General features: G+C 43.4%; 1 protein-coding gene across 2 annotated transcripts in view; it reads left to right on the forward strand.

Moving 5' to 3' along the window:
- LOC109884765 (LARGE xylosyl- and glucuronyltransferase 2) overlaps positions 1–24,983 on the forward strand; it is a 117,928-nt gene that overhangs the window by 52,208 nt on the left and 40,737 nt on the right. For both annotated transcript variants that reach the window (XM_031808152.1, XM_031808149.1), the window contains one exon: positions 21,378–21,492. The gene's annotated coding sequence lies outside the window, so the exon portion shown is untranslated. The remainder of the gene's footprint in view (positions 1–21,377; positions 21,493–24,983) is intronic.

Here is a 24,983-nt window from a genome sequence, read left to right on the forward strand (position 1 = left end):
CTCTACCTATTTGTATATATATCTATATGCCAGCTTTGTATAAACTCCTCTGTGTGTATTATGTGTCTAAATGTTGTTTATCACCAACAGCACCATATTACCAAGTCAAATTCTGAGTAAGTTTAAATGTACTTGTTGAATAACGGTGATTCTGATTTTGCCACGATTCCTAATTCTACATGTCAAGAGAGGCGTGTTTGTTCTACATAACGCATTTCTATCCCCCTGCTCCCAGTCTGCCCTGATTGAATTCCAGCGTCAGTCTTTTGCTTTAGCTACGCAACTCTGTACATCCATGGGTTTTCCCAGTCCGTTTCCCACATGTCCTCCGGTGCCTAACGCAATATGTTAATGTGACGCTCAATCAAGGGCCACTGATGCGTAGCAAAGCTGCCACCATGAAGGAGCTTATCAGCCCGTTGCTGACTGTTGCGGCCTATTGGTGATGTGTGTGTGCATCCGTGTCCCTCTGTGTGCATTCTTTAGCCCATCCCTCTCAGAGACCCAGCCCTCAGCAGCTGAGACGTATGTACAGTATGCATGCTTGCACGTTTGCGATTCCGATTACAGACAAAAGACCAAAGTGTCAGTGTCTTTAGCCACAAGATATTACTTTTTTTTATAGCAGTATCAGTTTTTAAAACGGCATCCTTCTCTTCTCGTATGAACGTGGAACAGAGATTGAAACTCTGTAGAGAGATTAAACTCTGTGCTATAAATACATTCATTTAATGCAATTTAAGTGTAATTATGTGTTATTAGCACTGACATGCAAGTACGTGCACACACACGCTGCTCAGCCAGTGGTGGTCAGATGTGCTCTTTGACACTGTGTTACCATAGCGGCAGATGGTCATTAATCATACAGAGAGAGGGGGAGATAGATAGGCTGGAAAGAGGGAAGATCCAGAGAGGGGGGTGTGGGGAAAGGTGGATAGATAGACCCCGTAAAAAAAGACAAAGGGGAGAGGGAAGATGGAAGAAGAAAGGTCTCACCCCTCACATGTATCAGTACCTCTCTGCAGTAGGTAGCCCAACGGTTAAGAGTGGTGGGCCAGTAACCACAAGGTTGCTGGTTCCCTGAGCCAACTAAGTGAAAAATGTGTCGATGTGCACTTGAGCAAAGAACTTAACTCTAATTGCTCATGTAAGTCACTCTGGACAAGACCATCTGCTTAATGACTAACCTTTCCCCTCTGCCCAACATGACCCATGAATGATGTATGAGTTCAGAGTGACCCCTCGTTGTCCCATGGGACCCCACAGTAAACCCTGTAAGGTCAAGCGTGTTAGTACCCTCCCCCAGGGCCGCTGATTGATGAACTGGTGGCGTGCTCTCTGGACTGGATGAGAAAACGTTTATTAGTTATTGACTAATGGAGATGATTAGGTTCGCTCGTTATCATTCTCGCCCTCTACCTCGTACACTTCCTCGCTGTGGTTCATTCTTTCTTGCCCCGTGCAATTTCCTCACCATACGTTCTACCTCTCCCTTCATTTTTATCCTGCTTTCTTTCGTTCTCTCTCTCTTTCGCTCAGCAGTAAATTGGCAGAGATGGCAGATATTTCCGTATTAAGTGAAAATCTCTTCAAAACACCCATGGCTGATTATGAACGACCCCCCCCCCCATCCTCCCCCCATCCCTGTTCCTCTAATGGTAATGCTTTCTCCATCAACCCCACCTGATGGTTATGCGGGTAATTATCGGTCTATTTACGGCCCTATGGCCACACACAATGAGAAATAAATAACGTGTTTGCCCAAGCAGAAACACATTAGTTAGCTCTCTCCCTCCCTGCTCCCATCTCTCACAACTCAACAAGTTTTAGGCCTTGGTTTTTCCACAGCACTGCATTGTGCCTTGCGTCTCTCTTATTGGCTATTGTACGAGTTCTGACTCACAGAGCATCCCTGCTCTATTATCTTCCCTTCAATAGCAAGGCTATGTCCTTTATCCACATACTGTATGGGTTCCACTCCTCGTCCACTCCACTCCCCCACCTTCATTATTATATGTATGCTGCACTGTGCATGGAGTTTGAGACCCTCTCCAAGTTATAGAGACTGAAAGAGGGAAGGAGGCAGGGAGGAAAGGAGAGAGGGAATGGGGTTGGTAAAAGTTTAATATGAAATGTTGAAGTACTACTTCTTTGTTACCTCTCGGGTACATGAAAGCGCGCAGGAGGCATGCTGATCCCTGTTCATCCAGCATTCAGATTCTGGTTCAGATTCTTATGGGCGTGTGTAATCACTACCAGCCAGGATATATGCTCTCAATACATTCTATTTTTGTGTCTGGGGGGGGGGGGGGGGGAGCGAGAGAGAGAGAGTGTGTGAACAGAGGTCATTTCCCTGTAGAGATCCAAGGCAGAATCTGATGAGATATTCTTGTAAACATCCCTCTCTTCCACATGGATAAACAGAGAGAAATGGGATACAAGAGAGAGAAAGGAGGGATGAGAGTGGGAGCAGAGTAGAAAGAGAGAGACTGGAGAGGATGGTCGGTATAATGGCCCCTGTCCAACATGTGCCCACTCATCCTGCCCAGACAGGAGTCAGGGTGTGTGCGTGCGCGTGCACGCATGTGTGTGAGACCTGTAGAGGTGTTGTCCCTCTATCATGCTCCGAAGGGATGGGCAGCACTTAGTCACAGTACCTGTTATGCTGAACACAATAGGTGAGGGTGAGTCAGGGTCATAAAACTGCAGAGACATGCATGAGACTGAAGACAACTACCTTATGCTATTCAGTTAATTTAATCCACGACACTAATGTTAGCTAGTCTCTTAGAGTAGGGGATAATTCTGTTCTGAATAGGTAACTGGCACCTTATTTATCCTCTCTTCCCCCTAGGCTATATAACATATGCATAACTATTTATTTGCTAATTAGCCACTAATAGCTCTACATGCCTGAATAGGCTGATAGGTGCTTTACATATACAGTAAATACCCCTGTACTGTTGTTTGAGTGATTGTGTCTGTAGCAGCTGCCCCAATAGTGTAACCTATATTTAACTAGGCAAGTCAGTTAAGTACAAATTCTTATTTACAATGACATCATACACCGGCCAAACCCGGACGACGCTGGGCAAATTGTGCGCCGCCCTATGGGACTCCCAATCACGGCCGGTTGTGATACAGCCTGGATTCGAACCAGAGTGTTTTTGCAGTGACGCCTCTTGCACTGAGATGCGGTGCCTTAGACCGCTGCGCCACTCGGGAGAGAGTAACTTCTTCTCAATATGGCCCAGTACATATTTTTTGTTTTAGGTAATTACAGTATAATGTGACACAACAGATAACTTGTTTTGTTATTGTACAGTGCATTCTTACGTCATTACAGTTACATAGTAGAAGATACCTCTATGCCCCAAGCTGCTATGTATTCTTTTGAAGTGTTGTGATCAGTGTAGTACAATATAGACTGGGTTGGAGTTCCTAATGACATGACTCTGTATTGCCACTCTGTTTATCTGTGACCCAGTTTGTAGATCTGTATATCCAGAGGGAGATGCTTTGTCAGCTGGCTGTGTTCCCTACCTCCCTGTACCTGTGTGTTTAAAGGTTCACCCATTTTGAATGTTATCTTGTCTTTGTGCATCTCTGAGGGATGCTGTATCGATTCCCAGTGTCATGTTTTCATAAGATTCTGAGCTATTGCCGTTCAAGTAGGCAGAAATTTGGCCGTGTATGACGTAGCATCGCGATAAAGCCACTCTCTGTACTGGAGGGTATTAGGGATCAAAAGTTTGGACACACCTACTCATTCAAGAGTTTTTCATTATTTTTCACTATTTTCGACATTGTAGAACAACAGTGAAAACATCAAAACTATGAAATAACACATATGGAATCATGTAGTAACCAATAAAGTATTAAATAGATTAGGATATATATTAGATTTTAGATTCTTTGAAGTAGTCACCCTTTGCCTTGATCACAGCTTTGCACACTCTTAGCATTCTCTCAACCAGCTTCACCTGGAATGCTTTTCCAACCGTCTTGAAGGAGTTCCCACATCGTCTGAGCACTTGTTGGCTGCTTTTTCCTTCACACTGCGGTCCAACTCATCCTAGACCATCTCAATTGGGTTGCGGTCGTGTGATTGTGGAGGCCAGGTCATCTAATGCAGCACTCCATCACTCTCCTTCTTGGTCAAATATACCTTACACAGTCTGGAGGTGTGTTTTGGGTCCTGTTGAAAAACAAATGATAGTCCCACTAAGTGCAAACCAGATGGGATGGTGTATCAACGCAGAGAAGCTGTGGTAGCCATACTGGTTAAGTGTGCCTTGAATTCTAAATAAATCACACAGTGTCAACAGCAAAGCACCTCCACACCATCACACCTCCTCCTCCATGCTTCACAGAGGGAACCACACATGCAGAGATCATCTGCTCATCAACTCTGCGTCTCACGAAGACATGGCGGTTGGAACCAAAAATCTCAAATTTGGACTCATCAGACCAAATGACAGATATCCACCGGTCTAATGTCCATTGATCATGTTTCTTGGCCCAAGCAAGTCTCTTCTTATTATTGGTGTCTTTTAGTAATGGTTTCTTTGCCACAATTAGTCCGTGAAGGCCTTATTCATGCAGTCTCCTCTGAACAGTTGATGTTGAGATGTGTCTGTTACTTGAATTATGTGATGCATTTATTTGGGCTGCAGTTTATGAGGATGGTAACTCTAATGAACTTATCATCTGCAGCAGAGGTAACTCTGGGTCTTCCTTTCCTGTGGTGGTCCTCATGAGCACCAGGTTCATTATAGTGCTTGATGGTTTTTGACTGCAATTGAAGAAACATTCAAAGTTATTGATATTTTCTGGATTGTGATCTTCATGTCTTAAAGTAATGATGGACTTTCATTTCTCTTTGCTTATTTGAGCTGTTCTTGCCATAATATGGACTTGGTCTTTTACCAAAGAGGGCTTTCATGCCACAACACAACTGATTGGCTCAAACACATTAAGAAGGAAAGAAATTCCACAAATGAACTTTTAAGGCACACCTGTTAATTGAAATGCATTCCAGGTGACTACCTCATGAAGCTGGTTGAGAGAATGTCAAGAGTGTACAAAGCTGTCATCCAGACAAAGGGTGGCTACTTTGAAGAATCTCAAATATAAAACATATTTTGATTTGCTTAACACTTTTTTTGGTTACTACATGATTCCATATGTGTTATGTCATAGTTGTGATTTATTCACTACTATTCTCCAAAGCTAGCCAATCAGCTCACAGAGAGCACGTTGCATTGTGGGCTTTGTAGTTGGCTTGAGCTGCAACAGATTTTCACATGTTGCTACCAACCTCATTATAATGACAAAATGAAACATTTGTTCACAAACAATATTGTTCTCACATATTCGTGTTAATTAACACTGGAAATTAATTGATGAATGAATTAGTGGTTATCAAGAATCCTTGATCTATGCTCTCTTCGTGTCTTTGTTTTTTGACTGGCATGTCAATTCTGAGCCACCGTGTTGTGTGTGGCAGTTTGTGATGTAGCTGTTTGAGAGGGTGTATGTGTGTGTTTGTGCATACCCGTGTGTGTGCTTGCTTGCGTGCGTGCATGTACAGTATGCACTTTCTTGCCATAAGTGTTATGGTCTCAAAGCTGTCCACCTGTTCATATATCTAAATCCGCTCTCTCTCCCTCGCTATATCTCTAGAGATGATCTACGTAACTTATTCATCCCGTATATTTAACAAGGAACCTAAGAACCTCAGAATGGAGACATCCTCTCAACTGTCTCTGGAACTCTATTCCGGGGGTGAGTCTGTACCACAATACATTCCCAAAGGGAGAACATGGCCTATTCAGACCCAGAGAGAGCACAGTTCCAGTTCTCTCAGACTGACCGTTTTCACATTGACAATAGCAAAGGGGCATTTTCGAGAGGTATCTGTAACGATCTTCTTCATCTGATGAGGAGTATGAAAGATCGGACCAAAACGCAGCGTGGTAAGTGTCCATTTTAATGAAATATAACTGAACACTGAATACAAAATAACCAAAGTGAAACAATGAAAATCGAAACAGTTCTGTATGGTGAAACACAGACACAGAAAACAACTACCCACAAACACCAGGTGGGAACAGGCTACCTAAGTATGGTTCCCAATCAGAGACAACGATTGGCAGCTGCCTCTGATTGGGAACCATACCAGGCCAAATACATAGAAATACAACACACAGAACAAAACAGACTGAAAAACATAGAATGTCCACCCCAACTCACGCCCTGACCAAACCAAAATAGAGACATAAAAAAGGAACTAAGGTCAGAATGTGACAGTATCGATTCTTGAGAAACAACACTGTTATGTAAACTTGCAAAATGATCACATCTCAACCTCTGGAGGTCGTCCAAGATTCTGGCATTAATTTGTGTCACATATCAGTATAGCACATAATGTAAAAATAAATAAATAAATATACAATACAAACTTGGTCTCTTTCTTTGAATAAGGCTGCTCCAAAATGCAGATGCTTCAGCCTAGGGCCAGCCAGTGAAAGCACAGTGCGTAGGCGTTGTTAATCTTCTGTCACGTTCTCGAAAATGATCGGACCAAGGCGCAGTGTGAATTGAGTTCCACATCTTTAATTACAAAGTGAAACTAGAAGCAAAATTACAAAACTTACAAAGACCGTTACGACGTAGTTCTCAAACACACTAACAATATCCCACAAATGCAGGTGGGGAAAAAGCTTACCTAAATATGATGCCCAATTAGAGGCATTGATTACCAGCTGCCTCTAATTGGGAACCACACAAACCACCAACCTAGAAATCCCCGCCCCCAAAAGGTGCGGACTCCGGCCGCAAAACCTGAAACCAAATGGGGAGGGTAGGGGGGGTGACTAGTGTTGATGGCAGCTCCGGTGCGGGTATTTGCCCCTTCCCATGGGTCCAGCCATGAGGTAGAACGCTGTGCACCGACTGGGCATCGGCGCAGAGGAGGACCCCGGCCATGGAGCTGGGTTGGACGCGCACCCGGACTGGGCACCGGCGCCGAGGAAGGCTCCGGCCATGGAGCTGTACTGGACGCCGTGCCCGGACAGAGCCCCGACGCAGAGGGAAGGCTCCGGCCTTGGAGCGGGACTGGACACTGTGCCCGGACTGGGCCCCGACGCAGAGGAAGGCTCCTGCCATGAAGCGGGACTGGACACAGTGCCTGGACTGGGCACTGGCGCAGAAGAAGGCTCCAGCCAATGAGCAGTACTGGACGCCGTGCCTGGACTGGACATCAGTGCAGAGGAAGACTCCAGCCCTGGAACAGGACTGGATGCGGGAAGCTGGCACAGGACGTACCGGACCTGGAAGGCGCACTGGGGGCCAGATGCGTGAAACCGGTGCAGATGGCACCGGACTGGTGTCACGCTCTTCAGCACGCCTGTACAGCATCATTCTCATCGCTACCACCTCTCTCAGGAATCTTTCATCAAATTGCTCCTCCAACTCCCAAACAGGCTCTGGCACTCTCCCCTGCTCGACTGCCAGCTCCATGTGCCCCCCCCACAAAAAAATCTTGGGGTTTCTGTGGCCGTGGTCCCCGGCGTCGTCGCTGTCCTTCCATGTTCCTGTCCTTCCATGTTCCTTGGCGACTGTCCTCTCATGTCCTCCCAAGTCCAAAACTTCCTTACCTAATTTTCACGTTGCTTGGTCCTTTGTTGGTGGGATATTCTGTCACGCTCTTGAAAATGATCGGACCAAGGCGCAGCGTGAATTGAGTTCCATATCTTTAATTACAAAGTGAAACTAGAAACAAAATTACAAAACTTACAAAGACCGTGCAAAATGCATAATGCATGCATTATACATATTATAAATATAAGTTCAATCTGTACTTCAATGTACATCTGGTGTCCATTATAAAAATGGAGGAAGAAAGAGAAGGTGGGAAGAGAGGTGTGAGAGAGTGTATAATATAAGGGAAAGAGGTAAGAACAGAGGAGCTTGGAAGACAGCATATGATTAGTGCTACTAAACTTAATATTCTCTCAGTTCATCACAATTACAAAATAGTATCTCTAGCTGTGTCTCCTAACCAGCCTTGGGCTCCCTGGTGGCACGAAGGTCATCTTAAGAGCGGATGAGGTGCGATGACGGGACTGGGTTTGGCATCCTCTCTCACATCAAAACATACCTGCAGACAATTGACAGATGGAGAAAGAGAGCATGATTAAGCCTTGCGTTTCATCTTAATCATCAGGGGGTGAAATACAAAACTGACCTTGGATCATTAACTCTGGGACTACTCCATCTCTATCTGTATTTCAATGTAAAGCATCTCTTGAATAAGACTTCCTGTTGACCCGACCAAGTGACCTCTCACCTCTGATCATGCTGTGCCATCTATGTAGCCAGTTCAGATGCGGGAGGGGTTCACCGACACAGCTGATATAACCTAGAGGATTTAGGGAGAAGAGGGGAGAGGGATAAAGTGAAGGGAGAGACTGTTATTGAGAAAATCGGGTAGTTAAAGAGACCGTGTTCAACAGGAATCTGTGTGTGTGGCCTTACCTGGTGTCCACACTTAGTGGCTGCAGAGTACTTTATACTGAAAAACATGCACAGACACACAAGGACAAACAATATCACGTAGTTATAGAAATAATGAAGTGTCTTACTATTCTCCATGGTTGGCCCTCTTGCCTATTTTTTTGAAGGTGGAAGGAGCCACAGTAATACACGCGAGCCTGCTTACTGCAAAACACAATCCATCAATCAGACTGATACACAAGTGTGTAGGTGTGGGTTATAGGTTGTCTAATTGTTCTACATTTTTTCAATATGGGTGACTCTTAAAAAAGCCTGAAGGTAGAAATCAAAGGGAGAGAAACTGGGAATTGAATAACTGCAGTTAACATAGCTAAGTAAATGGAAGAATACTGTTATTGCAATGTGAGTAGCTCTTAAAAGAGAGACGTTGGTTGTGTATAGTGTAGTCTATGGTGTTTCCAGTGTACAGCACCCTCTTCGAAGAAGTAGTAGGTGAAAATCTCCTGCACATGGACTGCCTCCCGTGCTGCGATGTTGGCCCCAATACTTGAAACATCCTGCAGAGCAGCAGACCTCTCCTCTGGCACACGGTGGCGAGCTGCAGATCCCCTCCTGGTCCTTGTGTCCATCTTAATGAAGTTATGCAGGACACAGGTAGCTTTCACACACCTGAATTCCTCTAGGAGGCAGTCCCAGATGGCCCTGGTCACCCAACCTTGCAGTGCCCTCGTTTTTAAGGAATCTCTAGTTGCAAGGTATCTGTAGGAATATGGAAGATAATGTCATTATTCGACTTTTCCATCAGTTCGTTGTGGATTACTGAAGTATAATATCTCTTTTAACAAATCATGATAACGTTGGATAGCTAGATGTATGTGCACACGTGCATGTGAAGCATGTAGGATCATATCAGCAGGATCATATCAAGGATAGTATCACAAATGAATACATACAGTAAATACCACTTGAAGCTAGATGACGAGTTAATCATTTGAATCAGCTGTGAAGTGCTAAAATAAAAATGTGTACTCCTATTACTCCTTTGAGTCCCCAGGACCAGGACTGAGAACCACTGCGATCATTGGGACCTCTTCATCTGCAGACAGACTTTCTGTATCTGAGTACAGGAAACATCACAAGCAACAGACTTCATTATACTCAAATTAGACAGCACTGATATTATGTTACTATTATCTCTGTCCTCACTTCTAGGGACTGGAACTACATAAAGTACCTGCCCTATCCAGAATAGCCGACTCTCTCACTTTGACAGTTGGGGCTGCTATCCTTTCACCCTCCTCCATGGCTGTGAGCTAGCTTCCTACAAATGCAATAGCTAGCTAATATGAAGTTAGGTAGCTGGTGATATTTAATTCACTTAGCTAGCTATCTATACAGTATGTAAAGTTGGCTAGATAGCTAGCTAGCTAAGTTAGCAGCTCATTTGAATTAGCCTGCACTGTAGCTAGTAAGTTAATAATACATCGTTTTTTTTTACATTTTCAAAATATATTTACTTAATTGAATAGGTTCTCCCAGCCTTGTGGACAATTGGAAACATGGCAGCAAAGTTTGTTTGTCACCAGAGCAGTTTAGAGCATATTACTATTCACCTGTGAATAAATTAATGAAATGGAGAATGGATTAAACTGTGGATTAAAAAAAAACATTTAATAACCAGACCATACAAAAGCAGCACGTGGCAATTTACCACGTATTAATGTATCCAGGGCATTAGTGTACACCAATTGGAGGGCCTGTTGTCCGGACCTCTGGCAGTCTCTATGGGGGTACCACAGGGTTTAATTCTCAGGCCGACTCTTTTCTCTGTATATATCAACGATGTTGCTCTTGCTGCGGGTGATTCCCTGATCCACCTCTACGCAGACGACACCATTCTGTATACATCTGGCCCCTCTTTGGACACTGTGTTAACTAACCTCCAAACGAGCTTCAATGCCATACAACACTCCTTCCGTGGCCTCCAACTGCACTTTAACGCTAGTAAAACGAAATGCATGCTTTTCAACCGTTCACTGCCCGCACCCGGCCCCCCGACTAGCATCACTACTCTGGACGGTTCTGACTTAGAATATATGAAACTCTCCTTCCAGACTCATTAAACATCTCCAATCCAAAATGAAATCTAGAATTGGCTTCCTATTTCGCAACAAAGCCTCCTTCACTCACTCCAAACATACCCTCGTAAAACTGACTATCCTACCGATCCTCGACCTCGGCGATGTCATTTACAAAATAGCTTCCAATACTCTACTCAGCAAACTGGATGCAGTCTATCACAGTGCCATCCGTTTTGTCTCCAAAGCCCCTTATACCACCCACCACTGCGACTTGTATGCTCTAGTCGGCTGGCCCTCACTACATATTCGTCGCCAGACCCACTGGCTTCAGGTCATCTATAAGTCTATGCTAGGTAAAGCTCAGCCTTAATGCTAGGTAAAGCTCAGCCTTATCTCAGCTCACTGGTCACGATAACAACACCCACCCATAGCACAAACTCCAGCAGGTATATCTCACTGGTTGTCCCCAAAGCCAACACCTTCTTTGGCCGTCTTTCCTTCCAGTTCTCTGCTGCCAATGACTGAAACGAATTGCAAAAATCGCTGAAGCTGGAGACATATTTTTCCCTCACTAACTTTAATCAGCTATCTGAGCAGCTAACCAATCGCCGCAGCTGTACATAGCCCATCTTTAAGAAGCCAACTCAATCTACCCACCTCATCCCCATATTGTTTTTATTGACTTTTCTGCTCTTTTGCACACCAGTATTTCTACTTGCACATCATCATCTGCTCATCTATCACTCCAGTGTTATTCTGCTCAACTGTATTTACTTCGCTACTATGGCCTATTTATTGCCTTACCTCCTCACGCCATTTGCACACACTGTATATAGACTTTATTTTTTTCTATTGTGTTATTGACTGTACGCTTGTTTATTCCATGTGTAACTCTGTGTTGTTGTTTGTGTCGCACTGCTTTGCTTTATCTTGGCCAGGTCGCAGTGGTAAATGAGAACTTGTTCTCAACTAGCTTACCTGGTTAAATAAAGTTGAAATAAAAATTTTATTAAATAAAAATCATGGAATGTTGAGTAAAATCTAACTTTTTTTGAACCTATTATGAAGTTGGTTTTGTAACATAGCATAAACTGGATATTTGATACTTTTGACTGATATTATGAGTGTCACCTTTTTTTATTGATGAAATATACTGAATTTTATGTTTTAAGTCCACAGCAATGCTTAAAACACATCAATCTGATTGGGTGGGCTTGTGTCCACACAGGCCCCATCCATGTGTACGCCCCTGATGAAAATAGTACATGATGACAATTGCGCATCACAAATAGCCTAGTAAACAACACTTCAGACCACATTTTTTTCAATAACTGGTATAACCCATTATTGCCTTAGTTAGTATTTAATGGTAGACAGGGGCGAAATTTTGGTTTTAGAAGTGGGGGGGACATAACTTTTTATGAAAAAAAATATTCAGTCAGATAAACACTCCAAACAGCCTATCTGACCGCTTGGAGGCTTCCAAAAGGTCCTAAAGCACACCATTGCCTCGTTTTGTAAACTGGAGAGGGCAAAAATGCAATTTCAGAATGTGGGGGGACATGTCCCAGTGAAAGTTGTGCCCCTGCTGGTAGATACCTTCAATTGAAATATATTTTCTACCCTACCGGCTACCGATGTCGTTCTTCTGTGAGCTGCTCCATGCCGAAACCAGTTCAGAGCTGCACATTCTTGCTCCCTGAAGATGATATTGTGCTGGAACACTGGCCTTTGTGTTTTACAAAAAGTGCACTCTCTTAATGCTCTCCTACATGAGTGCGCTGGTATTACGGTTGCTGTCCTTTCAGAATCACAAACCTGTCACACTCTGAAGGCCTATAGGTTCGCCACGCCACATAGTTAAAGTTATTATTTTTTACATAAAGCTATACTAAATGTTTTCACGTCACCAAATAATTGACTAAAACACACTGTTTTACAATGAAGGTCTACAGTTGCCTCAGCAGCACTCTGTAGGGTAGCACCATTGCGAGGCCGGAATATCTATATCGGGACATCTAGCTTCTGTCCTCCTCTGTGTACATTGAATTCAATAGAAAACCTAGGAGGCTCATGGTTCTCAACCCCTTCCATAGACTTACACAGTAATTATAACGTCCTACAACCTATCAGAGGTCTTGCAGCATGAACTGACTTGTTGTCCACTTAATGAAAGGATCAGAGTATATACTGAAAGCATAAGCTACAGCTGGCTAGCACTGCAGTGCGTCACATATGGTGAGTAGTTCACTCAAAGAGAGAGAAAGACAATAGTTGAACAGTTTTGAACAAATACGTTTCTTTCAAAATTAGGGAGAGTTTTTAGTTATTTAAAAAAAACTTAGCTAGCAAATGCAGCTTGCTCTTTTAGCCTAGTCTAACAGAGAGGGATGCTATGTTAGCTAGCTATTTCTATCCAACATTAGAACTCTTCCAAGTCAAGGTAAGCTTTTGGTTTGATTAATTTATTGCCACCGGGGCCCACTGGCGTAACTGCTAAACTGTTTTCAGCTAGATGCAGGCAAGAGTGTGCAAGGCGGTATTGAATGGCAGTATTGATTACTGTGCACCTACATTTTCAACTTTTAGTTCATAATGGGTACAGGGAAAATTTGACTATCATGTAGTAGCCTAAACTTGTCAATGTTGCATTGAGCTGGGTTAATGGAATATAAATGACATTCATCCAATATGCAAATATAGAAATAAGGCCATGCTCATATAAAAAAAGATAATCCTCCCTCATCTTAAATGGCAACGACCGCCACTCGTGCAGCATCACCCAACCTCACCCCATCCCACCACACCCCAAGATATTTGTCTACCCCTCTTTCCCAAGAATTTGTAAAAGTATTTTCACTGCCGGACTACTTGTGATTCTCTTATTTTGTCCCACATTCTCTCTTTTTCTCTTTCTTTCTCTCTTTATCTCCCTCCCTCCCTTCCTCACCTCTCTCTCTCTCTCTCTCTCCTGTGAACCCCAAATAAGATTTCAATGCCATTTTCCTGAAGTAGCATGAAGGATGGCAGAGTGGCTGAAGAGAGCAGCCGCAGTGAAAATCTTCTTTGACTACGCTGGCCAGGCGGGGGATGCCGAGTAAGGACAAAGTGAAAAGCTGAATTGAGGAACGAGAAATAGTTAAATATTTCAGGAAGGTCAGGGGGAGCAGCTGTTTTCTGCATGGGAGTGGTAGTGTGTGTGTGTGTGTGTGTGTGTGTGTGTGTGTGTGTGTGTGTGTGTGTGTGTGTGTGTGTGTGTGTGTGTGTGTAGATGTGATGACTGAGGTTTTATGCTTGGTTGTCTCTATAGTCCCATTTGGACTGACAGTCTGTGCAAAGAGCAAAACAGAGGAGAACATAGGCAGGGGGACACATGAAGGGATGCAGGGTGACGCAGAGGGAGGGGAGGTAAGATGTGAGAGAGAAGCAGAGTGAGGCATGAAGAAAGGGGAGGAGAGACAGAGGATGGAATGGAGAGGCAAGGTAAGGCTGAAGGCTTAAAGACCTGAACTTTCTCTTTGCCTCTCTCTCATTCAATTAAATTCAAAGGGCTTTATTGGCATGGGAAACATATGTTTACATAGCCAAAGCATGTGAAATAGATAATGAACAAAAGTGAAATTAACAATAACTAAGAAACAGTTAACATTACACTCACAAAAGTTCCAAAGGAATAGAGACATTTCAAACATCACATTATAGCTATATACAGTGTTGTAACGATGTGCAAATAGTTAAAGTACAAAAGGTGGAAAAAATAAACATGGTGTTTGTTTTTCACTGGCTGCCCTTTTTGTATTTGTATTTATGATGGATCCCCACTCTTCTTGGGGTCCAGCAAAATTAAGGCAGTTTATACAATTTTAAAAAACATTCACAGATTTCACAACAGGCCCCTACTCCACCACTGCCACATATCTACAGTACTATATTTAGAGATAACTTATTCCTTGCCAGCGGCACTGAAACAAAATGCAACTCTTTGTTAAGTGTTGTAGTCATTTCAGTCGCTGATGTGTATAGTGTTGAGTCATCCACATACAGTACATAGACACTCTGGCTTTACTGAAAGTCAAGTAAAGGTTGAAAAAAGCAAGGGGCCTAAACAGCTACCCTGGGGAATTCCTGATTCTCCCTGGATTATGCTAGACAGGCTTCCATTAAAGAACACCCTCTGTGTTCGGTTAGACAAGTAAATCTTTATCCACATTATAGCAGGGGATGTAAAGCCAGAACACATATGTTTTTCCAGCAACAGACTATGATTGATAATGTCAAAAGCTGCACTGAAGTCTAATTGCATGTTGAGTATCCTTCCCTATAAGCGTGTTGAAAGTCTGTTGTCAAGTTGTTTACCTTGAAATAGCATTGTATCTAGTCAAACACCATTTTTTACTAAGGGTTGATACCAGGCTGATTGGTCAGCTATTTGAGCCAGTAAAGGGGGCTTTACTATTCTTGGGTAGCAGAATGACGTTATCCTCCCTCCAGACCTGAGGGCACACACTTTCTAGTATGCTTAAATTGAAGATGTGGCAATATAGTCTGCTATTATCCTCAGTAATTTTCCATCCAGATTGTCAGACCCCGGTGGCTTGTCATTGTTGATAGACAACAATAATTGTTTCACCTCTTCCATACTGACTTTACAGAATTCAAAAGCAATATACTTGTCTTTCATAATTTGATCCGATATACTTGGATGTGTAATGTCAGCATTTGTTGCTGCCATGTCATCCCCAAGTTTGCTTATTTTGCCAATGGAAAAGTAATTAAAGTAGTTGGCAATATCAGTGGGCTTTGTGATGAATGAGCCATCTGATTCAATAAATGATGGAGCCGAGTTGGCTTTTTTCCCAAAAATGTCATTTAAGTGCCCCAAAGCTTTTTACTATCATTCTTTATATAATTTGTCTTTGTTTCATAGTATAGTTTATTTTTATTTAGTTTATTCACATGATTTCTGAATTTGCAATATGTTTGCCAATCAGTTGGGCTACCAGTGTTAGTTGCCATACCTTTTGCCTCATCCCTCTCAACTTTACAACTTTTCAATTCCTCATCAATCCAAGGGGATTTAACCGTTTTTACAGTCATTTTCTTAATGGGTACGTGCTTATTAGTAACTGGAATAAGCAATTTCATAAATGTGTCAAGTGCAGCATCTGGTTGCTCCTCATTACACACCACAGACCAGCAAATATTACTTACATCATCAACATATGAATCACCACATAAATTATCGTATGACCTCCTACACACTCACTATATTAGGCCTAGCCTTTGGATCTTTGGTTTTCCTAGATATGGCTATTATATTGTGATCACTACATCCTATATATTTGAATACTGCTTTTAAAGCAAATTTCTGCAGCATTAGTAAAGATGGGATCAATACATGTTGATGGTTTCATTCCTGTGCTGTTACCAACTACCCTGGTAGGTTGACTGACAACCTGAACCAGGTTGCAGGCACTGGTTACTGGATACTTTGAATGCTAAAATCAGTTCTATAAAAATCATTTGTCATAATGTTCAGAGCTGGCCCTCCTGCGGTTGTTTAACCCCACATGGACTACGACAGTGTCAGCTCCCAGCAATCTGTCGTAGAACAGTCAGAAGCAGCCTTGTGATATCCTGTACTCGTGCGCCTGGTTAGCACAGGGTTTTTGCCTTTGGAACTGAGATGTTTCTCACCATAGAGCTGCCTATGATGACAGCCGGTGATGTTGAATGAGCCTGTGTCTCAGGTAGACTCACGTTCTGATGAGGGTGGGAGCTCCGAGGTTCTGAACCTGAGGTTGAAGCCACCGGAGAGGGAGACAGAACAGAGGATGTAGACGCAGGTACCTCCAGATCCGATCTTGAATGGGAAGCCACCAAGGAAGAAGGCGCCGGAACCTCTGGACCCAGGGCGGCAAAGCTGTTTCTGGTCTATGTCAGATCTGGGTTCAACATTTCCATGGAGACCTCCATTGCCAGAGGATGCTTTCTTCGACTTCCACGGCGAGTGACTTACCTCCATGGCTGGTTGGTTAGGTCAAGAACAGCTCCTTCTCCAGGGATGGGGGAGACCCAATCGGGGATGGAACCCTGCTGAGCACCGGCCAGTCGGCTGTGGAAAGCCGACACGGCCGCAAAACTTCCACCAGGCCAGAGCGGCGTCCGGCAAATGGGGTGGAAGAAAAATAAAACGTAGGCGGGCGTAGATTCCCCAGTAGTTGGGCTTTCGTGTCTCTCCCCCTATGCTGAATCAGGCAGGATCCCGGGACAGACAGCAGTGCTCACAGCAACTATGCCCAACAGACCTGCAGGAGCCAAAATAAAATAAAAGTGTATAAAAACACTGTCCGGTTTCAAACATACGTCACAAATCTTGCTGTTGTGATGGCACACTGTGGTATTTCACCCAATAGATATGGGAGTATATCAGAATTTGATTTGTTTTCAAAAGATCTGAAAGAAAGATGTCAATCTAATATGGTCATACATTTGGCGGGAGATTAGGAAGTGCTGCTCAGTTTACACCTCTTTTTTTTGTGGGCAGTGTGCACATAGCCTGTCTTCTCTTGAGAACCAGTATCAAGGCTATGCTTGGCTCTCTCAATAGCAAGTCTACGCCCACTGAGTCTTTACATAGTCAAAGCTTTCCTTAATTTTGGGTCAGTCACAGTGGTCAGGTATTCTGCCAATGTTTACTCTCTGTTTAGGGCCAAATAGCATTCTAGTTTGCTCTGTTTTTTAAATAATTATTTCCAATGTCAAGTATCTTTTGGTTTTCTCATGATTTGGTTTGGTCTAATTGTGTTGCTCTGTGGGGTCTGTTCGTATAACCTGGTCTAAATAAACGTGCATGCATGTGTGGGTATAGTCATGGCAATAGTGTGTGGTAGGTACACTCATCCGCTTCTACAATTCTCCGCCTCTGTTCCTTCTATACCTTCTGTGTATGTGGTCCATGTTTATATGGCAAGGTAAGCCCATGTGTGACTGGGGTATGTTGTGGGTGTCTGGTAATGCAGTGAACAGATAAGGCCTCTCACCTACTTCTAACCAAACTACATGTTACCGGTGTTCATGGTTATTACATGGTAAAAGCTCTTCCTGTGTGTTATACTGCTTGTTTACATTACACTTCGGTCACAGATAGAACAATGAGACAGATATTTCACCGGATGTATAAATGTGAAGCCTCCGCTTGGCATTTCCACTCACTACCAGGAAGCCCAGTGGCCGGCAGTGGGAGGAGATGGAACGAGATGGATTTTGGCCGACATTCTGCAGATTTTCTCATCAATTAAACATTTGATCCCAATACAGTTTTCTGTTCCCAAAACTAGAATATGTTACGAACAGAGTGGAGTTAGTTTTGTAAACTTTAAATTGCGTAGTTTTGAAGGAGTGCGAAGGCGAATTGAGTTATTGCTCACACGCAATTCGGAGTAAGCGTTCCCTAACGGAAATATGCAAATATATTGAACGCACATATAAGAGCTCGCTAGCTCATGCTTGGCTATGCCCACCTCCTTGCTTGTTCTGCCCACTATGACTCATTTGTTTCCATTTGAAATTGCGGGCTGTAGTCTGTTTTGGTTGAGTTATAAGAAACGATTTGCCTTGTTACAGGGGCCTGAAGAGAACAGACAAACACACACTCAGTCACTCACTCACTGGTGGTGGTGAAAGAAAGGAAAAGTAAATTGCTTGTGCTTGTTTGTGCTGGGACGCACACTAAAATGATAACAGAAAGGGGGAAAAACAGGAAACACGCAGTGGTAGAAAAAGTACCCAATTGAATACCCAAACATACTTGAGTCAAAGTAAAGATACCTTAATAGAAAATGACTCAAGTAAAAGTGAAAGTCACCAAGTAAAAGTAACATAATTAAGTATCAAAAGCAAAAAGCAAAAGTTAGTCTGCCAGATCAGAGGCAATAGGGATGATCAGGGATGCTCTCTTGATGAGAGAGAGAATTTTAGCCTAATGCAATTAGTGGAGGGGGGGGGGGGGGGCGGTAAATGTCAAACCCAGGTTCTTTGAATGCATATTCACATCGTAGAGTGTTTGTGTGTGACCAACAGGAAGTCAGTCTCCCTTTCGAAATGTTTTATGGACATTTTAAGTTGAGGCTTTCATTCTGGCGGGTTAGGGCTCTGGTTTTGGGATAGGGTTAATACACACACACACACTGGAGACACAAGGTGATGGGATTCAGTCAGGTTGTGTATGAATGTGGGAAGAGAGTGTGTGTGTGAACCCTCCCCTTTTAACACCATCTGATACCCTGACTGCCAGTTTGGTGAGAATCACACGTTATCGCCATACACACCAAACTCCAGTGTGTGTGTTTGTATATGTGTGTGTTTGTCTGCGCATGTGCACTTGCGCTCGTGTCTGTGTGTCCTAGTCTTTTGTCTTCTGCTGTTCCCTTAGTGGTGCGTTCAGAGGCTAGCATTGATTCACACTTGACACCATCTCCAGAGACTGGGGTGGATCGGTGACGATGTGTTGAATGCAGCTGTAGTTTTATAGGGTTGTCAAGTTGGACCGAGCTCATCATGAAAATCCTTTTCAACTTCATCCAGGTATTCAACAATCTCCCAGAACAGCTTTAGTGCTCACCAGGCGGTAGAGCCCTATTCTGGGAAGCCCAATGTAGCAACCCTAGATTGCTAGCATACTTCTGTGGGTGTTGTTGCGTCACTAACTGCTAACTGCATTGACAGTGGGAGATGTGATGTGCGCTAGGCTAAAGTGGCGGCTGTGGGAAATGGCTACTGTTGCTCTGTGTGCTAAGCTAATGTAGCACTGTGCTACTTTGGGGGACATGAGTGTAATGGAGCAGAGAGAGATTACTGTTCTACATCACCTTCATTATCTCTGCGGTCGTTCCTGAAGAGAGAACAATATCCCGTTAGGTTATAATTGGATTGTTCTTAAGGGCAGTGCGTGTGTGTTTTGACTAGTCATGCATGGAATGTTTTGAGGGATACAGACACACACATGCACGCATGCCCTTTTAATGAGGGTCATTTGGCTATACAGTACAGTGTCTTTCTCATACAAAATACTCATCTCACACAGGTCGCACTCTACACCCATTCAATAGGCCTACACACCAAACTCACTCACTGCTCTCAAACTTGGCCAAACTATAACCCTCATTTGAGAATTTGTATTCTGGATTTGGACAGTATATTGGAAATGTACATTTTTTTTATATCCTTTTCTTTGCCCTGTTAACTTATCATGACGACGTCCAAGCTCTCTTTGCGCACGAGGAAGCAAATTAATTCTAAACAGCAATGTCATTTTTTCATTTTTTGCTGCTAGCAGTAAGAAGTCATCATCTTTTTAAAGAAACATTTTAATGTCACCACTCTCGCTCTACATCTCCCATTCTCTCTTTCTACCCCCTCTCCATTTCCCTTTCCCTTTCCCTCTGCTTACTCCTCTTTCTCTCTCTGCCCCCGTCTTCCCCATTGTTCTCTTTCTCCTTTTCTCCCTCTCTCACTCGCTCTCGCTTTCTCCTTCTTACTCTCTTTTTTTCTCTGATTTGTGTCTCTGATTGGCTCGTATCCATGTGTACAGCCCAGACCCTGCTTGATTGATGATGAGTCAGCGTGTCAGACTGATTGACTGCATTGCTTGATTAGTCTACTATCTCCCCGAGTGGTTTATCTCTGTAATACGTAAAGAAACACTGGCCTTCCCTCCGTACCTATGACCATCTCTCCCTTCACCCCTCCCTCCCTCACCTACCCTCCTCTTCTTTCATCTCACTTCACCCCTCCTCTCCCCTTAGACAGTGTGGCTCTTTTTGGGGTATAGTAGGTTTTCCTCCCATTCCTCCTGGTCGTATAGAGCTTTACGGCAGCCATTCCATTATAGGCCAATCTGGCCCAGTCATGGCACCATCAGTGGGCTGTTACCATACTGGGCTGCTGTTAACAGACAAACAATGGCAATACTCCAGCTATTAACAGTCAACGGGAGGAGAAGAATAGACAGAGACCTCATGTGGATCTGAGAGTGTGTGTGCGTGTGCGTGTGCAGGCATGTGCTTGATTGCATGCGTGTGTGAGTGTGAGTGGCTCAGTGTGTAACGTTAATGCCTCAGGCCCCTGCTGTCAGTGTCAAATATGGAGACCGTTGTGTAGGTGAGTATGTGTCTACTCCCAGGGCCCAACGGCAGACATTTCTTGAGCCTTTGACAGAGGTCACGTCCTCTGTTCTCTCTAAGAAGGAGGTGGCCATCTGGAAACACAGCAAGGAGGAGAGAAGGATGGGCGAAGGACATAATACGCTTGTTCTATTACCTACTCTCTTTGCTCTTGCTTCCATCTTAAAATACCCCACTCTTTTCAGCCTCCCTCTGTCTCTTATAATGCCGTACCATGTGACTTAGACGCTCTCGAAGTCTGTAATGAACTCTTTTTCACTCTCACTGATTGTCTTTATTCACTATATGTCTGGGCAACATATCATTGAGAGGCTACGGAAAGTTACGATTTTGCGAAAAGATGGGCATTCTCTGGCACACTGGCACACACTTGAAAGCTCTGTAAAAAAAACATAAAATAAACATAAAACATAGATATATATATATATATATATATAACATATACTATGATTGATTGATTAAACAAACTCCTGTTTGTTTATGGTACTTTTGATCAACTTGTATGCTATTTGTTATCCAAATCCCTGAGCACGATTGTATGTTATTTCTCTTCAGCTGTAATACTCAATACTGTTTCCCTGTTTCTTTCCAGGTTGAGAGAGGGAGGATTTCCCTCTTGTATTACCCTCTTTCCAGGCTGACCAGTGAGGTCTCCGAGTACTGAGGGGCTGCTTTTCCCATTGACGCAATTTCAGATAGCCAACCTGGTGAGAAAACCAATGGGAATTCTTAGCTTTCAAATATCTGGATGTCATTGGCAACTTTGCTGTTTGTGTGAGTGTGTAAGTGCATGTATCTTTGTCTGCAACGTGCATTTGTGTGTGTGTGTGTGTGTGTTAGTTCATTGCTCAAAGTAATGTAAAATCGTGTATGTAAAACCCAGCGCCATTGATATGAACTAGTTATTACAACAGCATGTCTAATTTTAAGCATACGTCTCAGTAGTGGTAATTCTGTTACGGAATCTCTGCTTTGGTGATACATACACACACACACACACACACACAAATCAAATCAAATCAAATCAAATTTATTTATATAGCCCTTCGTACATCAGCTGATATCTCAAAGTGCTGTACAGAAACCCAGCCTAAAACCCCAAACAGCAAGCAATGCAGGTGGAGAAGCACGGTGGCTAGGAAAAACTCCCTAGAAAGGCCAATACCTAGGAAGAAACCTAGAGAGGAACCAGGCTATGTGGGGTGGCCAGTCCTCTTCTGGCTGTGCCGGGTGGAGATTATAACAGAACATGGTCAAGATGTTCAATGTTCATAAATGACCAGCATGGTCGAATAATAATAAGGCAGAACAGTTGAAACTAGAGCAGCAGCACAGTCAGGTGGAAGTTGAAACTGGAGCAGCAGCATGGCCAGGTAGACTGGGGACAGCAAGGAGTCATCATGTCAGGTAGTCCTGGGGCATGGTCCTAGGGCTCAGGTCAGTTGAAACTGGAACAGCAGCATGGCCAGGTGGACTGGGGACAGCAAGGAGTCATCATGTCAGGTAGTCCTGGGGCATGGTCCTAGGGCTCAGGTCCTCCGAGAGAGAGAAAGAAAGAGAGAAGGAGAGAATTAGAGAACGCACACTTAGATTCACACAGGACACCGAATAGGACAGGAGAAGTACTCCAGATATAACAAACTGACCCCAGCCCCCCGACACATAAACTACTGCAGCATAAATACTGGAGGCTGAGACACACACACACACACACACACACACACATACGCACTCACACACCCTGCAAGTTGCAGGGAAGATAGATCAGCTTGTATGAATGTGGAGGGTGTGTGCCTGCATGCCTGTGTCCATGCCTGTTTCTAACTGTACCCTGCGAAGCTTCGTATAGTATGGTTCAATCAGCCTCGGCGCAGCAGCGCTAGACTGGGTCTTTCTGCTGATATCTGTGTTGTTATCCCCCATCTGTCAGCCTGCTGTCTGCCTAGCCTCCATTGCTTTGATCCATGCACACTTAACATTGCTACAAATGGCTTGGCTTTAAATTTGTCCTCATTAAACATTTAAAACACAATCTATATTCACAGCCAGATGTGGTGATGTGTGGGTAAGTTTGTTTGTGTGTGTGAGTGATGCGCGGGTTGACTCATATTCCGCACTCCCCGCGGTTATATCCACGGGGCAGGCATGTTTAGGGTCATGAAATATTGTGTGGATAAAGGGCAGGTTGAATAAAGAAAAAACAATAAATGTATCATTCATGTGCAATTTATAGGCTACATTGGGGGTTTTTCTTAAATAATTTTCGGGCTTTCTGGCACTAGCCCTACCTACATGTACACATGACCTCGACTAGCCTGTACCGTCACACATTGACTCGTTACAGGTTCCCCCTTGTATATAGCCTCGTTATTGTTATGTAATGTTCTTGTGTTACTTCTTATTGAATTTGTCACGTCCTCTGCACAACTGAGCAAGATGACAAGTCCATTAGAGTGTTTAGTTTGAGAAACAGACGCCTCACAAGTCCTCAACTGGCAGCTTCATTAAATAGTACCCCCAAAAACACCAGTCACAACGTCAACAGTGAAGAGGCGACTCTGGGATGCTGGCCTTCTAGGCAGAGTTGCAAAGAAAAAGCCATATCTCAGACTGGCTAATAAAAATAAAAGATTAAGATGGGCAAAAGAACACAGACACTGGACAGAGGAGCTCTGCCTAGAAGGCCAGCATCCCGGAGTCACCTCTTCAATGTTGAAGTTGAGACTGGTGTTTTGCGGGTTTTATTTAATGAAGCTGCCAGTTGAGGACTTGTGAGGCGTCTGTTTCTCAAACTAAACACTCTAATGGACTTGTCATCTTGCTCAGTTGTGCAGAGGACGTGACAAATTCTATAAAAAGTAACACAAGAACATTTTTGCTTTTCTTTCAAAAATAAGGACATTTCTAAGTGACCCTAAAACTTTTGAACCGTAGTGTATATGAAGGGCCAACATGTGGCCAATCAACTTTCACAGTGAAAGCTTTTGTTGAATGTTTTGTGCATATGAATTAATTGAATATTGCCAGATGCATCAGTAAAAAATATATTTAGCCTATTTAATGCAACCCTTTCTGTTATCGCAAAGCAGCATGCTTTACATTTTTTAAATGTAATTTCATTGAGCCTTTATTTAACTAGGCATGTCAGTTAAGAACAAATTCTTATTTACAATGACGGCCTACCCCGCCAAACCCTCTTCTAACCCGGACGACGCTGGGCCAATTGTGCGCTGCCTTATGGGACTCCCGATCACAGCTGTTTGTGATACAGCCGGGATCGAACTAGGGTCTGTGGTAACGCCTCTAGCACTGAGATGGCACAAAACTGACGTAAATGTTTGGAAATGATAACTTAACTTTCTCATCCATAGCCTTAAAACACTGTTTAGCTCACATCTGAAGGCTGCGGGACATTTAGGACGTACTGCGGATTGCTAAAATATCCTAATGATTATGATCACACTTCCTCAATTCAAATATTGTGGCGACACTATACCAAAAATGGTTTGGTATGGTTTAGAAACTTGGGAACCAAGTTCTAGTTATCAGTGTGGCCCTATCACCTGGACATGTTGAAATATTGTATCTTCATGCCTCGAAAAAAAAAACCTCCAGGCTTCCGTCATAACTGTCAATTTATTTTAAAAATAATTATTTCAGGCCGCAGTTTGGAATAAACTAATCCCGTCCGAATCGTCCTCTGGAATACTGGACATTCTGGAGTAATATTTACAAAATCAACACTCTTTAGTAATACTAGTCCCGTGCAAACAGGTCTTTGGCCATGTGCACGCAATGAATACATGTGTCATGTAAAGAGAGGATGAATAGGGGATGTTTTTCTTATACAAATTAGAGATTTTGGTTACAGCACTATTCAGTCAGATATGTCGGTAATTATGTTGCAGCTTCATCAACATGGACGGCGCGATCAACACTGTTGATGTTCTGTGGTGGTCGCTGCATCAGGGAGGAGATAGAGACAACAACGGGTGCTGGTCACACAGTCACTCGCTGTCTTTTTTTTTAACACAGTGCAGCAAGTCTGAGCCTGGCCCGGCACAATCAAATCAATTGCTGGTCAGACACCCCCTAGTCATTTGTGTCTTCATTATTTAATCAAAGAGTGTGCATAAAGCGTCAGACAAGCTCAGTGAATATAGTTGATTTGATTAAAACACATAGGATGTGTCAGTAT

Source organism: Oncorhynchus kisutch, linkage group LG3 (assembly GCF_002021735.2).
Source record: "Oncorhynchus kisutch isolate 150728-3 linkage group LG3, Okis_V2, whole genome shotgun sequence".
Lineage (NCBI taxonomy): Eukaryota > Metazoa > Chordata > Actinopteri > Salmoniformes > Salmonidae > Oncorhynchus > Oncorhynchus kisutch.